Below are 13,239 nucleotides of genomic sequence, written 5' to 3' on the forward strand. Positions count from 1 at the left end.
CCAGGAGTAGTGAGAATACTCAGTTGCAATCTTGTGAAGATTATAATGGAACCCTCTACGGAAGAGATTGGACGTAGCTCAGTTGGAGGGAACTAATATAAAAATATTTGTGCAATTATTTCTTCTCTTATATAAATGATCCTCTTGGAAAAACCTGTAGTTGTGTTTTATTTACGAATACAAGAATATTCCAAGATAAACAATTACCTTTCATAAAGGAAGTTCTTACAAAATGCTGCAGTATATATATATTTTGAGTAACACGATAATAACAACTATCATTTTCCAATATTTATCAGGTCGAGCGTCTAAGCATTTAAAAGAAGAATGTCAAGTTCGATAATGTGCTATCACTAGTACAAAAATAGCCTACAACTTCTTAGAGGTGAGACGTAAACTTGACGTCACTTCATAGAGGTGAGACGTGATCTTGATGTCACTTCGTAGAGGTGAGACGTGAACTTGACGTCCAATATGTTAAGGTGAGACGCGATATGGACGTCGGCCTATCACTCAGGTCTAACATCTACCTCGCTGAGCCGAGGATTTTTTCGCCCAACGGTTATTATTTTGGTTGTCCATTATTGGAAGGGATTTGATGTCGTGTAGTGCACTGGCCGACATCAATAGACCCATATTGACGTCATTTAATTTAAGGGTCGACGTTAAGTTAAGTGCTTTTTTTTAAATTAATTCATTTTTCTTAAAATTACCAAACCCAAAACTCAGAAAAACAATTTTCCAATGTATATATATCCAAGACTCATATATTCACAGTTCAAACTATATAAAAGCATAATTCATTGTGAAAAGGAAAACTATCAATATCAAAACAAAAACAACATAAAGTCAAGTAAACTATTCTATAGCCTAATTCCATCTTTCATTAAGGTATGTGCTCATTCCTGTCTTATATTCCTTATTGTGGCATCTATCAATGAAGATGAGTTGTTGAACCGCTGCAAAATTAAGTAAACTTTTCTATTATTTTCATTGTAATGTGTAAAATTCATTGAGATTTGTAAGATTTCAAATGTAAATTATTACCTCAGTCCAATCTTCTTTGATTCCTTCTCTGATGATTGTCTTCATCCATGACATGATGTAATATCCGCATGCCCAAGAATCTATTTGCTCGTTACACTAAACATGAGAACAAAAATAGTCAAATATGATGGTTTAAATTTAACTACAAAAATTATTATGTTAAAGATGAATGAATTCCAACCTTAGGATAGACTACTTCAATTTGTTGTCCTCCTGGTCTACCCACAACTTTAAACAAATTTGAAACATTTGAAACATTGGAAACATAAGTTAATATATTAATATCATAATTGAAATGAAGGAATGTACTACTTACTTTTGTAACAAAGATTACAAGTCAAATTTCATCTTCCTATGCTTTTGCATTTCTTGGAATGATCACCATCATTTACCAATGGCCCCTAACATGTAGCAACAAATAGTGAGTCAATAAATTAAATGTTTATAAAAGTGGACAATATTGAGTAACACATACCCATCAAAGTATGATGCGATATACATCTTTCTTTTAGACTCAGCCATCAATGTTTGCATATATAATTTCTTCTCTTCTAGTGTGTTTCTAGATGGTTGAATGGTCTGAGGTTCAAGAAAGCCATATATGGTTGCCTGACCTTGGTCCACTATGATGGTGTTCATGCACCTATAACAGGAAAGTTAAAGTATATATATATATATATATATATATATATATATATATATATATTAAAAAGTAATAATTTCAACATTAAAAAAGTGAAAGAGTACTAAAAAACTTACGTGCACCATAATTGTATCACTAAAATGTTTAACATTCTTTCTCCACCAACAACCTTTAGTGCATCATTTAGAGAAAGATACAATGGTATATGATACTGGAGGCCAAATACTCTTAATTCCCAGTACAACTCTACTGGTCCTATATTCAACTTGTGTAAATTCTTCATCAATATGGCTAGAGGATCATCATCATCTTCTGCTACCTCATCAACTTCATGGCTCACAGGTTTACCAATTGGTTGTTTGTCAGGACGATAGAACTGAAAGACACATTTATAAAAGTTAGGAATAATTTATTTATAACTTGAAGATAAAAATACTAAGAATAACAATATAATACTACTAGTGGGCCAAAATATGGCATGATCATAGCCTTAGGCCATGCAATAAATGTGCCTAAGGCCTCCCCCACAAGTTGAATTTCAGATGTTGGCATAGGTACTCGAGCATGGGGTCTCTAACTTCATCAATCGTGACCCACGAGTCAGCGGGCAATAAAGGAGCACCATGAATGGTTTGTCCTCCTACAATTTGTTGTTCCACAACCACTACGTGCGAAGGATCCTCATTAACCAAAAGCTCATACTAACAAATGTAATCAGTAGGATCTGCAATAGAGCATGAGCTTTTGGTGCTCAAACGAGATGGAGTAGGATCTTTTGGGAGGATGTGCTCCCTCTGTTATTGGGTCATTATCTGAAATTTTTCTTCAAGAAGCTTTTGACATGCCTCTTGTTGTTAGAAGCGTTCCATGACCTCCCTCATTCTCTCTTTCATCTGGAGCTTTAGGTTACTTGAAATTGACGGGGAAGTTCGCACTTAAACGAAAGCAAATGAAGGTCACTTGAAGCGAAGAACGACAAACTCGCTAAACCATGAGAAAACCTCAAGAAAAATGAAAATGAATCGGTATAAACATAAGAAAAACAACACAAATGATAATCAAAACAGTTTCACAACACATTACTAAGTAAAAAGTAACCTTGTTTGTTGTTCGCAGTCGTCTACGAAGAAGACAGTTAAAGCCAAATGAGCATGCGAAAAACAGTGACACTAGGTTAAGTTTTTACAAAATTTTACAATATAGTAAGACGTCAAAGGTGGTTGGGAGCATTAATTACAGAAGAGTTACCAACGAAGTTATTAAATTCAATTTCCATGGGTCTTGAACGTTAAACCGATCAGGGGAAGGGTTTGACATTGAATATGAGGTGTATTTGACGTCAACAAGCTTAGGAAAAGCACTTAAAAGCCATAATTACTATGCAGTTACCCATGAAGTTTAACTATTGGGTTGACGTCGAATTCAACTGGGCTTCGAGGTGAATCTTTGTCAGCGGATAAGGGCAGTTAGTAGCCATAACTACTATTGTTACCTATGAAGTTAAACTACTTCGTTCACGTCGAATTAGTGTGGTATTCGACGTTTATGTTTTTTCTATAAATACAATGCATGTAACCCAACTTCTTACAAAACGTTTTCCTTATTGAACATATTAGAATATATCTTTGTGTTTTCCTTTAAATTTTCCTTTCCTTAGATTTTAGAGTCTTTCTCTTCTTTAAATTACAATTTTCTTACATAAAGTTCAAAGTGCGCATTCAACTTCAATACATATGAAGGTGCAATTTGAAATTCGAGTGACCTAAATGTTTTTTAGAGGACAAAAATGTTATGAAACATGGTTCACAATATGTTTAATGCTGAAATAATTTTAAGTAAAAACAAAGCTCTAATATAGTGTCAATCTTCATCACATTTGTATGATTCATTTTTTAAATTGTCTTGGAGTTGTTTTCTACCATTAAATTCCAGAGCTAACTGATTTATTTGGGTGGAAACATCTTCAAGACAATTTATTTAATGAATCAGTATACCATGTACACGTTGACCTTGTCTACAATACGACGTCGATATATTAGTGAAAAGGTGGACTTTGGTCTTTTGACATAATGCAGTTACAAACGAGTGGTTGACGTCAAATTTATAAGGTGTTCGACATTCAATTGTTGAGGGATAGATGGGATCATGTGGGAGTTATAATCACATATACTTACAACAAAGGGTTTCACGTCGAATTTAACAGGGCTTCGACGTCAACATGTCAGGGGAAAGGGAACTTGAGAGGCTTAATAATGACTGCTGCTGTTACCAAGGAAGGTTGACGTCGAATTTCATGGGGCTTCGACGTCAAAATGGTCAGGGGGTTGGAAGCCTTAATGTCTTACCTTTGTTCAGAATTGTTTCTCTTTTGAACATATTAGGATCCATTTGTACATTTTCTTAAATATTTGTTTTTTCCATCAGATTTCAAAGCATTTCTCTTCTCCAAAATGCAATTTTCCCTCTTTAATTTGAAAGTGCACATTCATCTTATGGGCTTATTTATATGAAGTTGATGAAATCTTACGGAAAGAAAAGTCTTCAAAAAACTCAAACCATGATTCACAATATGTTTAATGGTGAAACAATATTAAGAAATACATATACCATTGCATAGTTTGATCTAATACAATCCAAATATTTAACTTATTTGAATGATTCATTTTTTAATTTTTGCTCTACTTGTTTTCTACTATCAGATTTCAGAGAAAATTGATTCATTCTATGAAGAGCAACTTCAACAAACTTAAAAAACAAATCGTCAAAATCGAAAAAAGGACGTCGGCCTTGGTAATGAGACGACGTTCAAATATAATATGACGTGGAAATATCATTAAATCCAACGTCAAATATATTATAACAAAACATAGGGGAGTTTAACCTTTTTATATCTTAGTTTTTGAATATGAACAATTAAATGATTATTAATGGTTTCTTTTTATCTTTTTCTTGCTTGTGCTAAATATGTAATTCCATTAATATTGAATGAACCAAGCTTAACACAGATCAATAATCTCATTTCTGGTATAAATAATTGATTACATCTGTTATATAATCTGTTAGATTTTGCCAGATCACTTACAAAGCTAACAGGGGCAAATTGCCACTAGTGCAGAAAAGGCCTTCAATATCACCCTTTAGACGTCCGACCCTCGAGTATCCAACGTAAAAAATGACCGGTGGCATTTTCCGTAAATAAAACAACCATATAAACATCTGTTTTGGAGGGAACAAACTTCTAAAGCCATATAGACGTCTGATGTGGGGGGAACAAACTTCTATATACTCTTTTTTGAAATCTAAAAAGTCACTTTTTGACTTCATTTAGACGTCAGATCCCACCAATCCGACTTCTAAAGCCATATGGATGTCTGATGTGGGGGGGAACAGACTTCTATATACTCATTTTTGAAATCTAAAACGTTAAGAGTTCATTTAGACGTCAGATCCCGCCAATCTGACTTCTAAAGCCATATAAACGTCTGATGTGAGGGGAACAGACTTCTATATACTCATTTTTAAAATCTAAAAAGTCACTTTTTGACTCCACTTAGACGTTAAATCCTGCCAATCCGACTTCTAAAGCCATATAGACGTCTGATGTGGGGGGAACAGACTTCTATATACTCATTTTTTAAATCTAAAAAGTCATTTTTTGACTGCATTTAGACGTCAGATCCCGCCAATCCGACTTCTAAAGCCATATAGACGTCTGATGTGGGGGGAACAAGCTTTTATATATTCTTTTTTGAAACCTAAAAAGTCACTTTTTGACTCCATTTAAACGTCAGATCCCGCCAATCCGACTTCTAAGGCCATATAGACGTCTGATGTGGGGGGAACATACTTCTATATACTCATTTTTTTAATCTAAAAAATCACTTTTTGACTCCATTTAGATGTCAGATCCCGCCAATCCGACTTCTAAAGCCATATAGATGTCTGATGTGGAGGGAACATACTATTATATACTCATTTTTGAAATCTAAAAAGTCACTTTTTGACTTCATTTAGACGTCAGATCCCCCAATACGACTTCTAAAGCCATATAGACGTCTAATGTGGGGGAACAAACTTCTATATGGCTGCATTAAAACACCACGAACGCGAGGGAGCAGTTACGCGCACTTAATGTTCATCATCTTCCTCGCGTTTTCTCTCCACATGCTACATTTTTCAGGTTCGTTTTCTCACTTTTGCACTGTTGAAAAATAGTTTTACTCTGATTACATTACTCTTTGATGATTTATCTTTCATTTGAACCGATTAAAATGCGTTTTTGTTAGGTTTCAGAGCAGTCTTGCTCGTGTCCTTGGGCGGCGATTTCTTGCGTTTTGCACTCCTCTAAGTTCCTTCACTACGTTTTTAAAACCATCCAATACAAAAAAACGTACAATCCATTCTCTTCAACTAAAATATAAAGTTCTAAACTCGAATCACCATGAGACAGGAGCAACCCGAGAGGCCTCAAGCGGAGAAAGATCCAATCAAATACGGCGACGCTTTAGACATTTGATCTGTAGTGTCAGACTTCTTTATAGACGTCTGATCTATAGTGTCAGACGTCTATATAGACGTCTGATCTGCATTGTCAGATGTCTATATAGACGTCTGATCTGCAGTGTCAGATGTCTATATAGACGTCTGATCTGCAGTGTCAGACGTCTATATAGACGTCTGATCTGTAGTGTCAGACGTTCATATAGACGTTTGACAGTGCAAACCGACGTCCCATCAATCTTTTATATAAGTGAAATAATTTGGTAAGGATGACAAATGGATAACTAATATGATTAAGTATTGAAATAATCGATTACATAAGTTTGATAATCGATTAAAACAAATAAATAGTCTAAATTATTACATAAATAGCCTAATTTATTAAGATTGTTAAATGAATCAATAAAAGGCTTAAGTGTTTAAATAATCAATTATACACATAGGATAATCTTTTAAAATAGAGAAAAAGCATAATTGATTATGCAATTAACATAATTGATTATATTGCAACACGATTTGAAAATCCTATAGATATGTAACTTGAAACCTGTTTCCATAACCTTACAATTTTCAAATACTAACATTTTCATTGAGCTTTGATTACATGTGGTTTCAAGAAACATTCTTGTAGGATCTACACCTCATTGGTTGATTACATCAAGATTCATTCAAGACTTTGTGCTAAAGTGGTTCTGATTCAATATGCATTTAAGGAGTGTGTGTTAAAGATCAGGTTCTTCATAAACAATCTATGTATTGTGTACCTGTGCGGGTCTGCCAAAGGTTAAGGGTTGTGATAGCTCTTTGTTTGTAAGAGATTGTGGTTGTTCATCTCTTACGTTGCTATACTAATTTTGAGTGGTGAGAGGAGTGCATTGAGAGGGTTGTCTTTGTATTCTTGTATACTCGATCATATATAGTGGATTTCCTTCAACTAAGGTTGTTCAAAGAGGACTGGATGTAGGCTTGTGATAGCCCTGTCGGAATAATCAATACCATTATAGAGTCGCGCAGCGGAATAAATTAAGATAGCGGAAAGTGTGTTCGATCAAACTCGTATTAAGATGGTCCGTTTTAGAAAATCAATTTTCTTAGAGAAAATTTATCAAACAGTTTATGAGCATAAAATGTAAAGAGTGTAGGGAGTAGAAAAATTCAACACAGAATTTTTATCCTGGTTCGATTCAAAAGAATCTACGTCCAGTTGTTAATCACTATAAAAAGTTATTAATTCACTAAAATCAATTTCGCAGATTTACAATAGAGTGAATGAAACAGTAATATAAAACCTTCCTTCGACGAACGAACCGGAAGGATGCTTCCTTCGACCAACGAACCGGAACAGTGCAGAAACAGTCTTCCTTCGACCAACGAATTGAAAGAACAGCAGCGTTGCCAACTCGAAGAGAACTGCTCTGACCTTTGACCCACAAAGCGCGAGCTTCTCCTATTCACGAGACCAGGCAATGCAATGAACCAGCTTTTTAGAACTTCCTCATATCACATTGTATTCTCAAAAAGCTCAGAGTTAACCCTCTAAGGGTTTTGGAACAACCTTATATAGGCAACTGGTCTGAGTTTGAAGAGATAGATTACAACTGTCACTGATAATCGATTATTGTTAGTGATAATCGATTATCTGAGTCCGTTACAGGGTTTTTCAAAAAGTAATAATCGATTATCCTGAGGAACAACCAATTATTCCAGAGACTTTGGCAGTTCTCAAGAGGATCATTTGATAATCGATTATTTGAAGAAATAATTGATTATTCCAGAGCGAAATGCTTTTTTCAAGAGTGCTCAGAATAATCGATTATAGCTTCTCATAATCGATTAAATGCGTAACTTAACTAAAGATACGAGATTTTCTAAGTTTTACATATTCAAAGACTTTCCTAATATATTTATATTCTATAAAGTGCTTTTACAACAATTATAACAGTTTCTTCAAGTCTGTCTTCTTGCAGCATCATCAAAATCATTTATCTTCAATTTACCAATGCTTCCTCATTGGTAACAAGTCGAACCAGTATAGATTGTTTGTGTTGATCTTTCTCTACTCTTTTTTCTATTTATTGATTCATTACTATTTTTTTATTGATTTCAAGAAAGTCAAGAACTCATAAAGATTTCGAAAAGATCATTAAAAATAGATAATCCAATTCACCCTCCTCTTGGCTTGAGATATAAGGCCTTTCTTTTCTTACGAATATTGATAGGGGGAGCTTAACCTCTTTATATCTTAGTTTTTTATGATGAACAATTAAATGATTATTAATGGTTTCTTGCACAACAAATGGCATAACAAATGTTTTATCTTTATCATGTTTGTGCTAGATATGTAATACGATTAATGTTGAATAAATCAAGCTGAAAACATATTAATAATCTCATTTCTGATAAATAATCGATTACATAATCTGTTAGATTTTTCGAAATCATTTAGAACGCTAAGAAGGGCAAAATGCTTTGTTATAATCGATTATACAGGGTAAATAACCGATTAAAACAAAGAAAAAACATAATTTGTTATATAAGTGAAATAATCTGTTAAGGATGACAAATGGATAGCTAATATGATTAAGTATTGAAATAATCGATTACATAAGTTTGATAATCGATTAAAACAAATAAATAGCCTAAATTATTACATAAATAGCCTAATTTATTAAGATTGTTAAATGAATCAATAAAAGGCTTAAGTGTTTAAATAATCAATTACGCACATAGGATAATCTGTTAAAACAGAGAAAAAACATAATTGATTATGCAATTAACATAATCGATTATACTACGATAGGATTTGAAAATCCTATATATATGTGACTTGAAACCTGTTTCCACAACATTGCAATTTTGAAATAATAACATTCTCATTGAGCTTTGATTACAGGTGGTTTCAAGAAACTTTCTTATTGGATCTACACTTCATTGGTTGATTACATTAAGATTCATTAAAGACTTTGTGCTAAAGTGGTTCTGATTGAATCTGCACTTAAGGAGTTTGTGTTAAAGATCAGGTTCTTTATAAACAATTTGTGTATTGTGTACCTATGCGAGATTTTCTAGGGGTTAAGGGTTTTGATTGCTCTTGGTTTGTAAGAGATTGAGGTTGTTCATCTCTAGTGTTGCTATACTGATTTTGAGTGGTGAGAGGAGTGCATTGAGAAGGTTTTCTCTGTATTCTTGTATACTTAACCAATTATAGTGGATTCCCTTCAATTAGAGTTGTTGAAGGAGGATTGTGTTAGCATAAAGATGAAGAGAAGAAGTTTCGATGATTTTCCAAAGTCAAGTCTCAAGTGCTCTTATCGTAAGCAGATCCCCATGCAGACTTGTTTTTATATTAAACTTTTGTAATTTAGTAGATCTGTATTGTTTACCTTAGGTAGCGTTTAAATTCGTTTTGAATCAGAAAACCTCATTTTATATTCAAGATAATTGATTGTTAGTTATGATAATCGATTATCAATAATCGATTATGACTTGCCATAATCGATTATCAATAATCAATTATGACTTGCCATAATTGATTATCACGAGCAATTATAAGTATTTTTCAAGCAAGTTTTTGACCATTGTGCATTCATTGATGCATAATCAATTACCATAATTGGATAATCGATTATTACAAACTAAATACCTAACAACGAATTTTTGGAGGTATCCTTAAATGAGATCTCTATAAATTTGATTCAGAAACACCAAATCATTTTCATCACAACATATCAATTCATAGTTCAGATTCAATCAATCAAATTCACATTCTCAACTAACTAAGTCATACTAGACGTCAAATCCAATTTAACCCAAATCAAAATTTCACCACAGTTTCATACCAATACACCACCAATTTTTAATAACTAATTTCCCATGCCAGTCTAAGAGCACAACACAATATCCTTTGGTTCTAAGCACCTCTAACCATAAAGAATGTGATATATGCATAGAGAAGGCTAAGATAAGTGATCCAATGATACCCCAACAATCCTAATTGAATAAATATGCATCTAGAGTTTCAAGATCAAACATACAATCTCGTAGTCCCTACGTGCAACCTTAAGCCCAAACAATTCTAAGAAAGAGAAAAAAAAAACTTATTATATTCAACAAACTAATCGGGTAGAAAGATAGACATTCCTATCAAGAGTTTTATGATGTACTCTAATCTTCCAACAAATTAAGAATGAAGTCAATGATACATAGAGAAGGTAGAAGAAGGGTTTAGAAAGAATAGTAAAGAAATTCTGAATTTCATAAAATGAACTTCTCTTACTAAAAAAACCTGCTTAAAATTTCAACTTTTTTTATTAAAATATTTACTCTACTCACCACTTGACCATTTAATAATATCTCACTATTCAAACTAATGAATATTTAATAAAATGTCATTATTTTAATCATACATTTATAAATAATTTGAAAGAGATTATTTCGTGATGATTTATAATTATGCTAAATTTACTAATGATATTAATTTTAAATTAATAGAAAATCCACTTTAACTTCTTTTTAAACAAAATTACTTTAATCTCTTAAAAACGAGACAACAAATTTAATTAAGAAAAAACAAATTACTAACATTTTAATTTTGTTATTTTATAATTAAAATAATGTCGTAAAATTTATAACTATTTCCTCAAAAGAAATAGTCCCGTAAGGTTGAAGAATTATTTATTAGAATTCAAAATGTTAACAACTGCGTACTTTCCTTTTGTGGATATAACCAATAGATTACATTCTCTTAATAAATAATACATATTATTAAATAATTAAGTGGAAGCAAATAAGTTGACATATAATGTACAATATTAAATATAGTTTCAGTTTTTTCCCCAAAATTAAGAAAATCAATTACCTTAAAATAATAATATTTATTATTAACTTAATTTATTAAAATAATCTTAGTCTCTATGCTAAATTCTATAAATAATTATTAATTATTCTAAAACAATTATCTACTAGGAGACTAATTAAATTAGAAAATATTTCAGTATATTACTAACATCTAGAAATGTCAATCAATATAAATGATTTTAATACTAAAAATTATTAAATTTAGAATGCAGGAATGCTTTTTATAACTATTGAATTATGGTATTGTACATAATAAACAATAATTTATACCTTCATAAACTTTGACTTCGTTCAAGCATTCATATTCTTTATCCCAAGCATTACTAAAAGTTGAAACCCATTTTAGCCGTTAAAAGAACATAAGTTGTTTACAGCTATGTCAAAATTGTTGGTGAGATATTTTTTTATATTTATGAATTTAGATTATTTATTAAGTTTTTAATATTGTTACTATATTTAACTTTAAAATATGTGAGTTTATATTGATTTTGATGTTTTAAAATATATTAAAAATTTTGAATATACAAACATTCGTATAATTTTAAAGATAAGACGAACAATTAAAAAATTAATAAAAAAATCTGAAGTTATGCATTTCTATATTTATTTACTGTATGTCCTATTACACACTTTACATTGTTATTAAAAGAAACATTAAATAAATTTTATAATATTTATTTCGTATTCAATATAATAACAAAATATGTTCAATTAAAAAAAGTCGAATTAAAAGAAGGTTGCATACTACATTCAAGAAATAACACAATTTATTAATGAGTTTTACTATTATACCAAACTAAATCATCCCATTAAATGGATAATTTAGAGGTAAATTATTTTAAATATTCCTTTTTAATTATTCTATACTTATTAAATAAATATTTTTTTTCAATATTCAAGGAATTAAATATTTTTTAAAAATTTAATGTATTTATCATTTCAATTAATATTTTTTTGCTATCAGTATTTAAAGTATTTAATAAATTATAAAGTAATTAAGAATATTTAATGTTAAGAATTAATAGTTTTATAGTTTATTGGCATTAATTGAATTTATCTTTTCATTTAATATTTTATTTATAATGTATTAAAAATATTTACAGAAAAAACAAAATTAATTTTAATTACATAATTAATTTCACTCGTGTTGGTTTCAAAATATTTGTTATTTCAAAATATAAAACAAACGCTGTTTATTTTTTTCAGCGATATAAGGATTTGACTATTTTTTTAATTAAATGTAGTTTCATATAAAAAATCTTATTTGTGATAGTAACATATCCAATTAGTATTTTTTTAAGAGAAATATATTATCGTTAAACATTAATAAACTACATGAGAAACTAGACATGTATTAAAATCTTGAAATAGTTTTTAAAATATAGTATTAATTTAATGCATCTACAAGAATATATAGGATACATTTTATATTATTATTTTATCTTTATAATTATATTTTAAATTATAAAAAAGACAAAAGAAAAAAAATTAAACTATCAAAATGATAAAAGTATGCATGAAAATGACGTCACAATATTAGATATTAGATATTGTAAATTTGTTGTAAAAATGTAGTTTTAATTTATTCGTGTGTCCGATATAATATTATAAGATATTTTATCTTTTATTGTATATTAACTACTAAATGCAGATTAAAAGTAATTTTTTAATATATATATATATATATATATATATATATATATATATATATATAAATAATGTTAAATATAGTCCTAAATTTGAACACAAAATTAGAATTTGTTATTATCTATCTAAAATTTGATACATTTTAATTTTCAAACTTTTAAAATGAAGAGATACAATTCTTTTAGCTCAATAATGTTAATTTTTATTTGTGTTAAATGTTATTCTAAATTGTTATTTATGTTATTTACCTTATTTGATATTTTTTCAGTTCAAATGTCAATTTAGAAAATCATTTAATTCTTAAAATATATTAATGTCATCAAGTTATAAAAAATATATTTATTAATTTTTAAAATTTAAAATTTAAAATAAATTTTAATTTCATATTAAACCTTAAATTAAAAGTATATTTAACCCTTATTTATTAATATTTACTAGTTAAAAAGAAAACTGTCAAGACAATGAATTCACAATGTTTTTTAACTGATTCTTATTTATAAGATATTATGTTAAAAGAATGATTAAAATATCTACACCATTATATA

The sequence above is a fragment of the Vigna umbellata genome, chromosome 9, assembly GCF_029865625.1.
Source record: "Vigna umbellata cultivar VRB3 chromosome 9, Vumbellata_1.0, whole genome shotgun sequence".
In the NCBI taxonomy this organism is placed as follows: domain Eukaryota; kingdom Viridiplantae; phylum Streptophyta; class Magnoliopsida; order Fabales; family Fabaceae; genus Vigna; species Vigna umbellata.